Source organism: Haliotis cracherodii, unplaced genomic scaffold, assembly GCF_022045235.1.
Source record: "Haliotis cracherodii isolate W230 unplaced genomic scaffold, xgHalCrac1.p SCAF_11, whole genome shotgun sequence".
NCBI lineage: Eukaryota > Metazoa > Mollusca > Gastropoda > Lepetellida > Haliotidae > Haliotis > Haliotis cracherodii.
The window spans coordinates 46,415,966-46,427,125 of NW_027266266.1; positions in this window are offsets into that span (position 1 = coordinate 46,415,966).

Here is an 11,160-nt window from a genome sequence, read left to right on the forward strand (position 1 = left end):
TGTATCATGTGTTGCTATCATATGTTGCTAATTCGGAATATATGTGTGCTGAAATGAAGATGACAGCAATATCACGGTGGGGGACAATAGGAATGGGCTTCACATATTGTACCCATTTAACAACTTTAAAGACTTCCCAACCTCCCCCCTTTACGATATGGAAACGCATGAGGTTACTCATAGAAGTTTGTTTTTGCTTGTTTGTTGCTTAACGCCGCACCCAGCAATATTCCAGCTATATGACTTGGGTCTGTAAGTAATCGAGTCTGGACCAGACAATCCAGCGATTGACAACTTGAGATTGATCCTCGCAATTAGGATTGATGACATGCATCAACCAAGTCAGCCAGCCTGATCCCGTTAGTCGCCTCTTACGACAAGCATGGTCGCCTTTTACGGCAAGCATGGGTTGCTGAAGACCTATTCTACCCCGGATCGTCAGGGGCGACTTATAGAAGTAACTTATATAAGAATCTCTTGCGTGTTATATACATTGTGTAATTTGATCATACAATGATACATTTTGAGAACTGTGTATTTTATCTTGTATTTTTTATCAATACAATCACCTCATAGATGTCTTAGTGTTATCTTGTGCTAAATAATATGTCAGTAATATATCTTAAATCTCCTGTTTGTCTGATTGCATCTTTTAAACATGTTTTGAATAATTCGTAATACAAATTGTAATTCAATCCAGTTTTTATACATGCCTTTTTGTATCTGTTATGGCAAAAATAAAAGTTACGTTCGGACATATCTTCTCGCTCACTTACACAACAGCCGCTCCTTAGTGAACAGGCGGTATGTTTTTTGTGTTCATTGCATAACGACGACCTAATCACTGCAAACAAAATGCAGTTTCCGGTATCCGGATACCTCCGGACACTTACCAAAAACGCATCCGGGTATCCGGTGGCAGATACCTTGCCTGATACCAGATCCATGGTATCCGGTGGCAGATACCTTGCCTGATACCAGATCCGTGGTATCCGGTGGCAGATACCTTGCCTGATACCAGATCCGTGGTACCCGGTGGCAGATACCTTGCCTGATACCAGATCCATGGTATCCGGTGGCAGATACCTTGCCTGATACCAGACCCGTGGTATCCGGTGGCAGATACCTTGCCTGATACCAGATCCGTTGTACACGGTGGCAGGTACCTTGTCTGATACCAGATCCATGGTACCCGGTGGAAGATACCTAGCCTGATACCAGATCCGTGGTACCCGGTGGCAGATACCTTGCCTGATACCAGATCCATGGTACCCGGTGGCAGATACCTAGCCTGATACCAGATCAGTGGTACCCGGTGGCAGATACCTAGCCTGATACCAGATCCGTGGTACCCGGTGGCAGATACCTTGCCTGATACAAGATCCATGGTACCCGGTGGCAGATACCTTGCCTGATACCAGATCCGTGGTACCCGGTGGAAGATACCTTGCCTGATACCAGATCCGTGGTATCCGGTGGCAGATACCTTGCCTGATACCAGATCCGTGGTACCCGGTGGCAGATACCTTACCTAATACCAGATCCGTGGTACCCGGTGGCAGATACCTTGCCTGATACCAGATCCGTTGTACCTGGTGGTTGATACGTTGCCTGATACCAGATCCGTGGTATCCGGCATTGGACACCTCACCGGAAAGCATGCCTCCTGGAATCCGGGTATCCGGCACCAGAGTCCTTACCGGATATCTCAATCTGGGTGTCCAAGGCTCCGGCACCGGATACCCCACCGGATACGTCATTTTTTCCAAAATAAATGTCACAATTTGAGGGGTGCATTTTGTTCAATTAAGTGTGAAACACCTAACAATGAAAATTGAACATTGCTGAAGGTATCCGGATGCAATTTTTCGAGATGTCTTTTTTTCTAGTAAATAATGTTAGCCTCGGCATATCAGATAGCTGTTATATTCTGTGTTTTTTCAGTATTCAGTAAATATTCCCTTAAAGTTGAGATCTGTGGGCATGTACTTTTGGAGAAGACAGTGTTTCAATTTCATCTATAATTCTTTTTAGATGTTAAGTTGTTTAATGAACAAACATCAGTTCTAATACATACGTGATGATATCCTTAAATTTCATGTTCAGACTTCCAGTTTGTTCTGAGTGAAAGTAAAAGTCATCAACTGTGTACTCACTTGGGCCTTTGGTCCTGGTGAGATGATAATAAGATTATTTGTAACGTGTGTAACTACAGTGAGCTCTTCTTCAGTTACTGTGAACATTTTTACTGAAAGACAACGTTAATTTGACCTTCATTATCAGTTGCGACTATTTCAAAAACAATTGCAAAGGGCTTCATATCACGTATACCACTTTTGAAGGCCCTAGGCAGAATTATATGCAAAAATGAAAATATGGTTTATGCTATTCATTGAAATTGTGTGAATGTGATTTATTACCATTGCTCATACATGAGTATTCAAATGATATAACATATAATACTGCATGCATAATACTTCACAAATATCTCCAGAAACAGGTATTTTAGTGATAATGGAATAAATACTTTCACTATTCACTATTAGTTGGATCTTACACTTCAACCTTTTGACCTTGACAGTGAATTTGACCTTCAATATCAGTGACAAATATTTCAAAAACATTTCAAAGAGCTATCCAGCACATAAACCAAATATGATGTCCTTTGGTAGAATTCAATGTAACATTGACAAAAATATGGTACATGCTTAGGTTAATGTTATTACTTCAACATCGCACCAGCGTGACGGTATTTGCACATGTTTTTTTGTTTTTTTCTTAGAACAAGCCATCCTAGCGAGACAGTCTCGCCACAAATACAGATGTGACCCTGAAATATTCCAAGCAATGCATCCTGGGTAGGTTATCCACCTCAGAATATAAACCTCCGACATCGACTTTCTTCAAGCAGAACAATACATCAGGAATAAGTCATTATCTACTGCAGGTAAGAAACTGAACTTGACCCCCACCACTACACGTTATTGGTAGATAACTTTCTACCTCATATTTACGTCTGATCTTGTCCTTGGATATTTGGGTACCTGAGATTCTTGGTTTGACACAGAATAAGTTTCCAGGCACTGCTTCGAAACATTCAGACATTGATAGCTGGTGCAGAATAATTTCACTCACAACACATATGAAGGACATCCAACGTGAAATAAACACCCACCCACTCATCCACCCCTTCCCCATCATCAAATGGTCGGTGCCTTGGTGCGTTTGTTGAACTGTTGATTACAGCAAGTTCTCGTGGATCAACGACCTCGACTACACGAACTGCTACCATTTTCCATGGAAAAACAGCACGCGCTCCCTCGACGTCAACAACGCTGGCCAACGTTTTTCTTCGGTACGTACGAATGAGTCAGTTGGGTTTACAGTAGTTAAGATCTATCGAGGCGTCTCACTAAGGATGATAATGTGGATCATTATTTCACCTTTATCATCACTGTGTGTCAGCTTGATGTTGGAGGAAAGTTCAATGTGATGCAGTTCGTAGACGTTTATCACTTTGTTGAAACCACGTTAACGTGTTCGGTAAATCTGTGATTTTGGACACATGGCCAACGATTTCCCCGACAGCTAAGGAGTTCAACTTTGCACAACAACTAAAGGCACTTTGGACGGTTTGGTTGTTCACTCCATCTGCACTTTTCTTTATGATACTAATGGTCATATATAGTATATACTCTTCATGAATTACCGTTTCCTTCTTGAGGTCTGAGTTTTATTCTCAACATGGACCAGAAAGAGTATAATCCCTGCGTGACGCCGCTGCAGGTATCCGTAGGGCGATCCACGAGTTTGGCTAGCTGCCCCAGTTTGTTCTGAAAGGGCTGACTGCTGCCCCAGGCTCAGAGACCTCCAATGGAATCAGACCAGTGAGTATTTGGAGAACTTATAACGTAGGTATTTCTGATTCTCATGGACCTCTACTGTCATTTGGAATTGGGATGATACAGACACCTCGATGGTCAGCAATGTAGCTGTACACTACCGTGGGATACGAATCCAGACACCTTTTGTACACCATGTAAAGCCAGTTCTCGTTGTATTACTACTGACTGTTTCTCAAAGCCCGAAAATCTAACTTACTTCACCTCTATATTCAGGCAGTCCGAATACACCTGCAAGCCCCCTATGGCATTTGAGTGACCAACAACCACGGTGACATTCAGGTAAGCAGGGATGGGCCTCTTCGGCCAGCACTGGGAGCAATGTTGGACAGACAGGCATATTTTTTTCAAAATTATATACACATAAAACATTGTTATGAGAGACTAATATAAACACAATTTAATGATACAGATATATAAGAATACAATATATATATATAAAGCACCATTTTAAAACATGGGATAAAAATCACTGGTCGATGTATAAAAACTATTTCTATGTCTGCAAATACATTGACTGAATCAGTCGCTGATTTCGATTCTGTGGTATTCTGTGGCCCATTCATCCTGCAATGTCTGACACAGTGTGAAGCGTGTGAGGCGGCGGTTGACGTTGTTTGAGTTCATTCCATTGATGTTCAAGTGGGTTTAAATTGGGCGATATTGATGACCACGGAAGCATAGTAATGTTCCCATTCTGTTGGGAACGTACAGCACGTGCAGTGGCACGTTCACTGTGTGGTCGGGCGTTGTTCTGCTGACGAATCTCTCGTTGAGGGTCGATAACGGGAAGCATGTGATCCTTGGTCTGCCAGATCTTGGACAATCTCTGGTCGGTTAGTCGTGCACATCGAAGCAGTTGAAGCAACAGTAGCGATTTACAGATAATGCCACCCCTTTATACCCAGCAGCCTTATTTCACTGAACATCACGTGCCAAGTGCATGCAGACTTTATTCCACGCTTAATTCGTGACGATTTCGAAACCTCCGTTTTCAATGTCAACAAGTCCAAAAGTGAGCGTGGCTCACTAATACCCCCGACCCGACTAGTGTGTCAGTAGTTACAAATCAAATAGCTAGGATAGGGTTAGGGTTTGAAAAATTCATTAAAAAAATGGAAAATTAATCAAAAAAATTATTTTCTTTTGACTGCATCCCTCCATGTGACACAGATTATATGTACTAAGTTTGAGATGAATCCACTAAATAGTTTAAGAGAAAACGCGCGGACAAAGTTTTCAGACGGCGTTAGGGTTTGAAAAATTAATTAAAAAAAGGAAAATAAATAAAAACATTTTTTTTCTTTGGACTGCACCCCTCCATATGACACTGATTATATGTACTAAGTTTGAGATGAATCCCCTCAATAGTTTCAGAGAAATAGCGCGGACAAAGTTTTCGGACGGACGGACGGACGGACGGACGGAATCTTGGTATAACTATTTTCGCATGAAAATTTAGCCATCAATTAAAATTAACTACAGTGCTACGATTAAAACTGTGGTAGGAATAAAATACTTCGAATGATGTGGTGTTACCCTCTGAAGGGGACAATTATTTTATACAACTTTAACCCTCTTTGTGGATACAGCCACTAACCATCTTACTTATAAATGAAACACTGAGTGAGCGGGTTACAATCTAATGTCATATCGGCATTATTTCATTCATAAAGCGACGAGAACATGTTTTAGTAGATACAAGCACCTCATATGAATTCATGAAAGTTCTATTTAAAAGCAAATTTGTCAACATATTTTTGCATGCCAATAATATTTATAATGTGGGCTATAAACCACCAACGACCAACGCAAGGCCGCCTCGCTGGTGATCATGGGGACTTACGGTGTCTCCAATTCCAGCACGATATCCCAGCAGAATTTACGTCATCACTTAGGCAAATGGTGGTTGTGCACGATACTAGACAAAGTTCCAAAACGCTCAGTAATGAGTTGGCTTAAACCACTCGTGTGTCATACTTACATCTATGATAGGAATTACATCTCACACAGGGGAACAATAAGTTTAGGACACTTTATCACCAAGCGCAGAGCCTTCAGAGCCGTTGATTAAAGCAGCACATTCAGTTTGATAACAAGCTATTAGTTACTCCGAGACAGATCTAAATCTTTAAACACTACCAATATTGTAAAACATTGCATCATGAAAAAATCCAAAAGAGACTTTACTCGAAGATATTTATTAACTGTGTTTCTTTGCCATATCATATTCATGGGTTAATAATGTATCACCCTCTTTAAAATGGTGAACACTAGATTTGGAATAATGGAAAACTCAGAACAAAATATATAGAAACTGGAGCATTAACCAAGGTAATAAAATCAATGAAGAACAATAAAATAGCATCCATATGTGGATTTCCATTTTATAATATTTGGAAAGATTTGTGTTGAAGGAATTTATGATACACGGGAGACTCATTTGAAAATAAGGAATTATATTAACCATGGACAGGGTCTTTGTAACCTTTATTCCCGAACCAGGTAAAGACAGAACATTACTTAAAAATAGCGTCCAGTGTCTCTGTTAAGCTCTGTCCATAGAATTATAAGCTCCTGCCAAACAAACAGATTGAAAAACATTTTAGATTATTTTTCAGGACAACCAGACGGGGTTTGTGTAAAAGTGGAAATGTTACACCACCGATTAGGAGGTATATGAAACAATGAATAATGATGATGATCGGAATTGTCAGAGATTTTATTTTATTTGCCCAAAATGGAGGCAACAGCAATCATCGTCATACAGTGCGCCAGAACATTAGGTGGATTATCGCCTTCAGATCACATGCATGTAGTCAGTATAAGCTTCACAGAGTTGTCTCCCTTTACTCAATATCTTTATTTTAGATTGTACACATACTCTATATAATTCTTTGCCTTAATGCCTGATACATGTGTGTACTTTAACAATACCGTAATGTGGAAACTCAGATACCTGCTAAATTAAAGGTATACCGGTTATCCCTACAATTACTGTATGTAACAATCTAATTATTAAAACATACCAGAACACTTAAACAATAACCATAACACGTCACATCATGTTAAACTCTAGAATATTTACATTATTCCAATTACAGTGTACTTCTTTAGATCATGTACATACCTAGCAATGCAAACCCATAACGTTGCAAAATATTATTCTGAAAACATAAAGCGTTCCAACAGTAACATGATCTGTTCGTAAAGCTATTCTGAGTAACCTAATTAAGCATAACAATGACCTCATTTCCGGTGCAGCCAAACACAATCTCCGGCTCAAATCACTCTAGAGTGTTTACTGTCTGACTGGGGAATGTGTCTGGTGTTTGATTTGAGAGCATAGCTGAAGCAATAAATAATGATGATAATCGGATCTGTCATAAATATATTCCATTTACCCAAAATGGCGGCAATAGCGAATATGTTATTCGGGCCAGGGCCAAGGATCGACGTGGCTCCTCTAAGGGACGCAACTCACAATGTCGTTGCGTCTTTGGTGACGTATATCCGATGTGTGCCGTAAAAAATTGTCGCAGTTAAAAGTTCATTGATACTATTTTTGAGTTAAGACGCTTGTGGTAGATTTACGGATGCTCAAACTTTATTAGTAGTAGCAGGTGTGATACAGAATGTGAGTTCGCTTTGATGCCAACTAATGAACATGATTTATCATTTGGCATAATGAAAATGGTTCAACGCATTCGACTTATCAGAGGTAAAAAATGAAATCGCTGGGACCGGGCAGTGAGTTCTACACAACCGAGAAATTGACACATATGAGTTCGACTAAACTGTATTTGACTACAGTAGATCAGTAATATTCTTCTACAGCTATATGAAATGAACATCTTTTTATCTTAGTCCCTTCCAAAATTCACGATCCAAACTTTTAGATGTATTTGGCAATGTCCAATCTTTATTCTGGAAATTTGGCCAGGTGCACTGCCTGTAATATAACATGAGATTAGATAAAACATTATAGTGAAGGTACAAGAAAGGATATCGATTTTTTATCATGTTTATGTAATTGAAAATTGAATCAACTGCTGTTAAATTTGAATATGTCTATTTAACCTCACTCATTCTGGCACAAGACTGCACAAAGTCATCTGTGGGGGATAAGTTTGTATGAAAACAAATTCGTTCAAAGAAGACTGAGTAAGATATGGATTTGGACCCGCATGATCCCTACCACGTTGGAAATGCTGTAAATATGAGCTGAAGAAAATCAAATACTAAATTTTGAAACATTAGGTGTCTCAGATACCCATCATCTGTTTTTTATTGTGCGATTTGTTTACATTTTTATGAGGTAATATGAGTAAATCAAACAATATTATTAAGGTGAGTGAGTAGGTGAGTATGGTTTTACGCCACTTTTAGCAATGTCACGGCGGAGGACACCAGAAATGGGCTTCACACATTGAACCCATGTCGGGAATCGAACCAGGGCCTTGGCGTGACGAGCGAACGCTTTAACCACTAGGCTACCAGACCGCCCCTATATTATCAAAACTATAACCATGTAGATATGAGGTCCTCTTTGAATGCTGACTGAGCGCTGGTTCAGTTTATTGATTGGATATAACTTATGATATTTTCAATGGAAAATCAAAAATGTGATGAATGAACTGAGAGGTATAGTTTTTTGGGCTCCTCAGTTTAATATAGTTCAGACGTAAGGTCATGCCTTTATCCAATGAATGACAGATTCATGAAGCACGTCTAGATTATAAAAAAAAGGTTCCACACGAAAACCCAAAATTAGGAGATATACTGTAAACAAATTTGGTATAGCAACTCATTATAATCTCGGAATAAATTATGCTATTTTAAGTGTATTTAAAACATTAAATGTAAACAGGCTGTATTCAGACAATCCTTCAGAGATGCTAGTACAATTCATTTAAAGTAAATACCATGTCGATGTTATACTCCTGGTGTGTGTTAAACACAATGACTGTAAATAAAGCAAAATAGTAAAATATTATTTTAAAGCGCCTTGAATTAGGAAGACTGATATGCATGTATTTATGTGTGGTGGTAAGAAGTCGTACATAACTGTAGTTACTTAGGCGTACTTTTGACGGAAAATATAAAATATAAATAGTATGGCAAAGGCTGCAGCAAGTTCGCCTAGAAGAGCACTTGGCATATTAATTGCAAAATTATTAGATGGTATGAATACCGAACTATTACCAAGTCATATGACACCATGGTACTGTCTTCTATTGAGTATGTGCGTGTACCTGAGGTACTTGAGATTGCCTGTATTAATACCCTTCAAAATACAGCCTTTCAGAATATTACTTTTCAGGTTAAAGAGGCGAGGAAGTGCTGTTAAAATATATAAACGTTTATGTAATCTAGATAAAGATCGGATGTGTCACAATATATTTCTTAGGAGCTATCGTTGGCCGATTAAAAAGAAAAGGAAACTTGAATTTCAAAATTCTTAAAATAATATCTCGGCCTGGAATGTTTTATTCGCTATAAGAACTGTTTTAATGCATTATTTTATTGTGTGAGAGGTTGAGTGTTTAGTTTTAGATGTGTATACAAACGAGTAAATCCGGCTATTAGACAACCGAATAGTAGCTCCTGCTTAGGCGGCAGGGTTATAGTGAAATTTTAAAATGTATATGCCACAGACAATTTAGTCACACGCCCTATCCCCCATCCCACTGAAACGCTACATTCAAGCCTGTAATACATTCTGTCTGACCCGTGAATATTCGGGGTAGAATAGATCAAACCATGCGTGTCGTAGACGGTGACTATGCTTGTTGTAAGAGGCGACTAACGGGATCGGGTGGTCAGTCTCGCTGACTTGTTTGTTCCACGTCATCGTATCCCAATTGCGTGGATCGATGCCCATAATGTCAATCACTTGATTGTCTTGTCCATATTGCTGAGTTCGGCGTTAAACCCAAAACAAACAAACAACATATGTTGTCTACCATTTTTAAAAGTAATTGGGAAGACACTTACGTAAACAATCCATGTCTGCTACTAGTTTCTTAATTAGCTTATGACCTTAAAAAACGTGCATGTATTGATCTGTTGTCTTAATAATTAACCCATCCAGACTGTTATGATTAGTCAACTTTTATCAAATTAACCACAGCAAGAATTCCCCATAACCGGTGTGATTGTGATAACTGTCATGCCTGACATATTTCTCTGAGTGGGACATCTTAAATTCTTGCAGTAAACCGTTACACAGTGACAATCTGATCAACGGTTTTCTGTACACTCGAACCGTTGGATGTTACATACACTCTTCAAAAAAAGAAACGCACTCGCAGATTTTTAGTAAATATATTGTACATAATAAAGTCGATATATTATTTTACTATCATGGATACAAATATGAAATTTTGGATCTAAATAGTTACATGTTGTCATTGTACAAAGGCATTGAAAACTGGTCATTGTCATGTCACATAAGGTCACAAGGTTGCGCTGAGCTCTCGTGTGACCGCCCCGGGCAGAAATCACGGCTCTGCATCTCCTTGGCACTGACTGCATAAGTGTACGAATTGTGTCCTATGAAATTCAGCGCCATTCTGCTTGTAACGCGTTGTCCAGTTATGGAAGTGTCTGCGGCGTGTTCTGACGTTGACGTACACGACGATCGAGTTCATTCCAGAAGTGTTCGATTGGGTTGAGAACCGAAGATCTCGACGGCCAGGGCAAGGCGTTGATGTTGGCATTATGAAGGTAGTCCACCATCACAGGAGCTTAATAAGGTCCACATGTATGGGTCATCAGGCGTTTTTGATAAACCGAGCAAATCCGGAGAAAATTTCCATCTGAAAGTGTATGGGGAAGCATGGTATAATGAGCTGTGTGTGAGTCTGAAAATATGACGTGGATATGCATATTCACACACGTATTGTCTCTGGAGTCTGTGTGTATGGTATGATATTACTTCTCTCTTAACATCTAAAACAACATGATCAATAAAGCGATGCTTCTAGTTAATCCCCGACAGTACAGCAAAGTCTGAAAGGTCTATATTTATGTCATGAAGTATATTTAAGTAGACAGTCAATTCATTCCAGAATCGTTTTACAAGTGCTCAACGAATGAACAATATTTTCTGGCTCCACCTTACACAAATAGCAAACAGTTAAGTCATCTTAAACATAAACTACATATGTGCACATTCATCTCAAACATAGACTATATGTGTACACCGGCATCTCAAACACTGACTATATGTATACACCGTCACCGTCATCTCAAA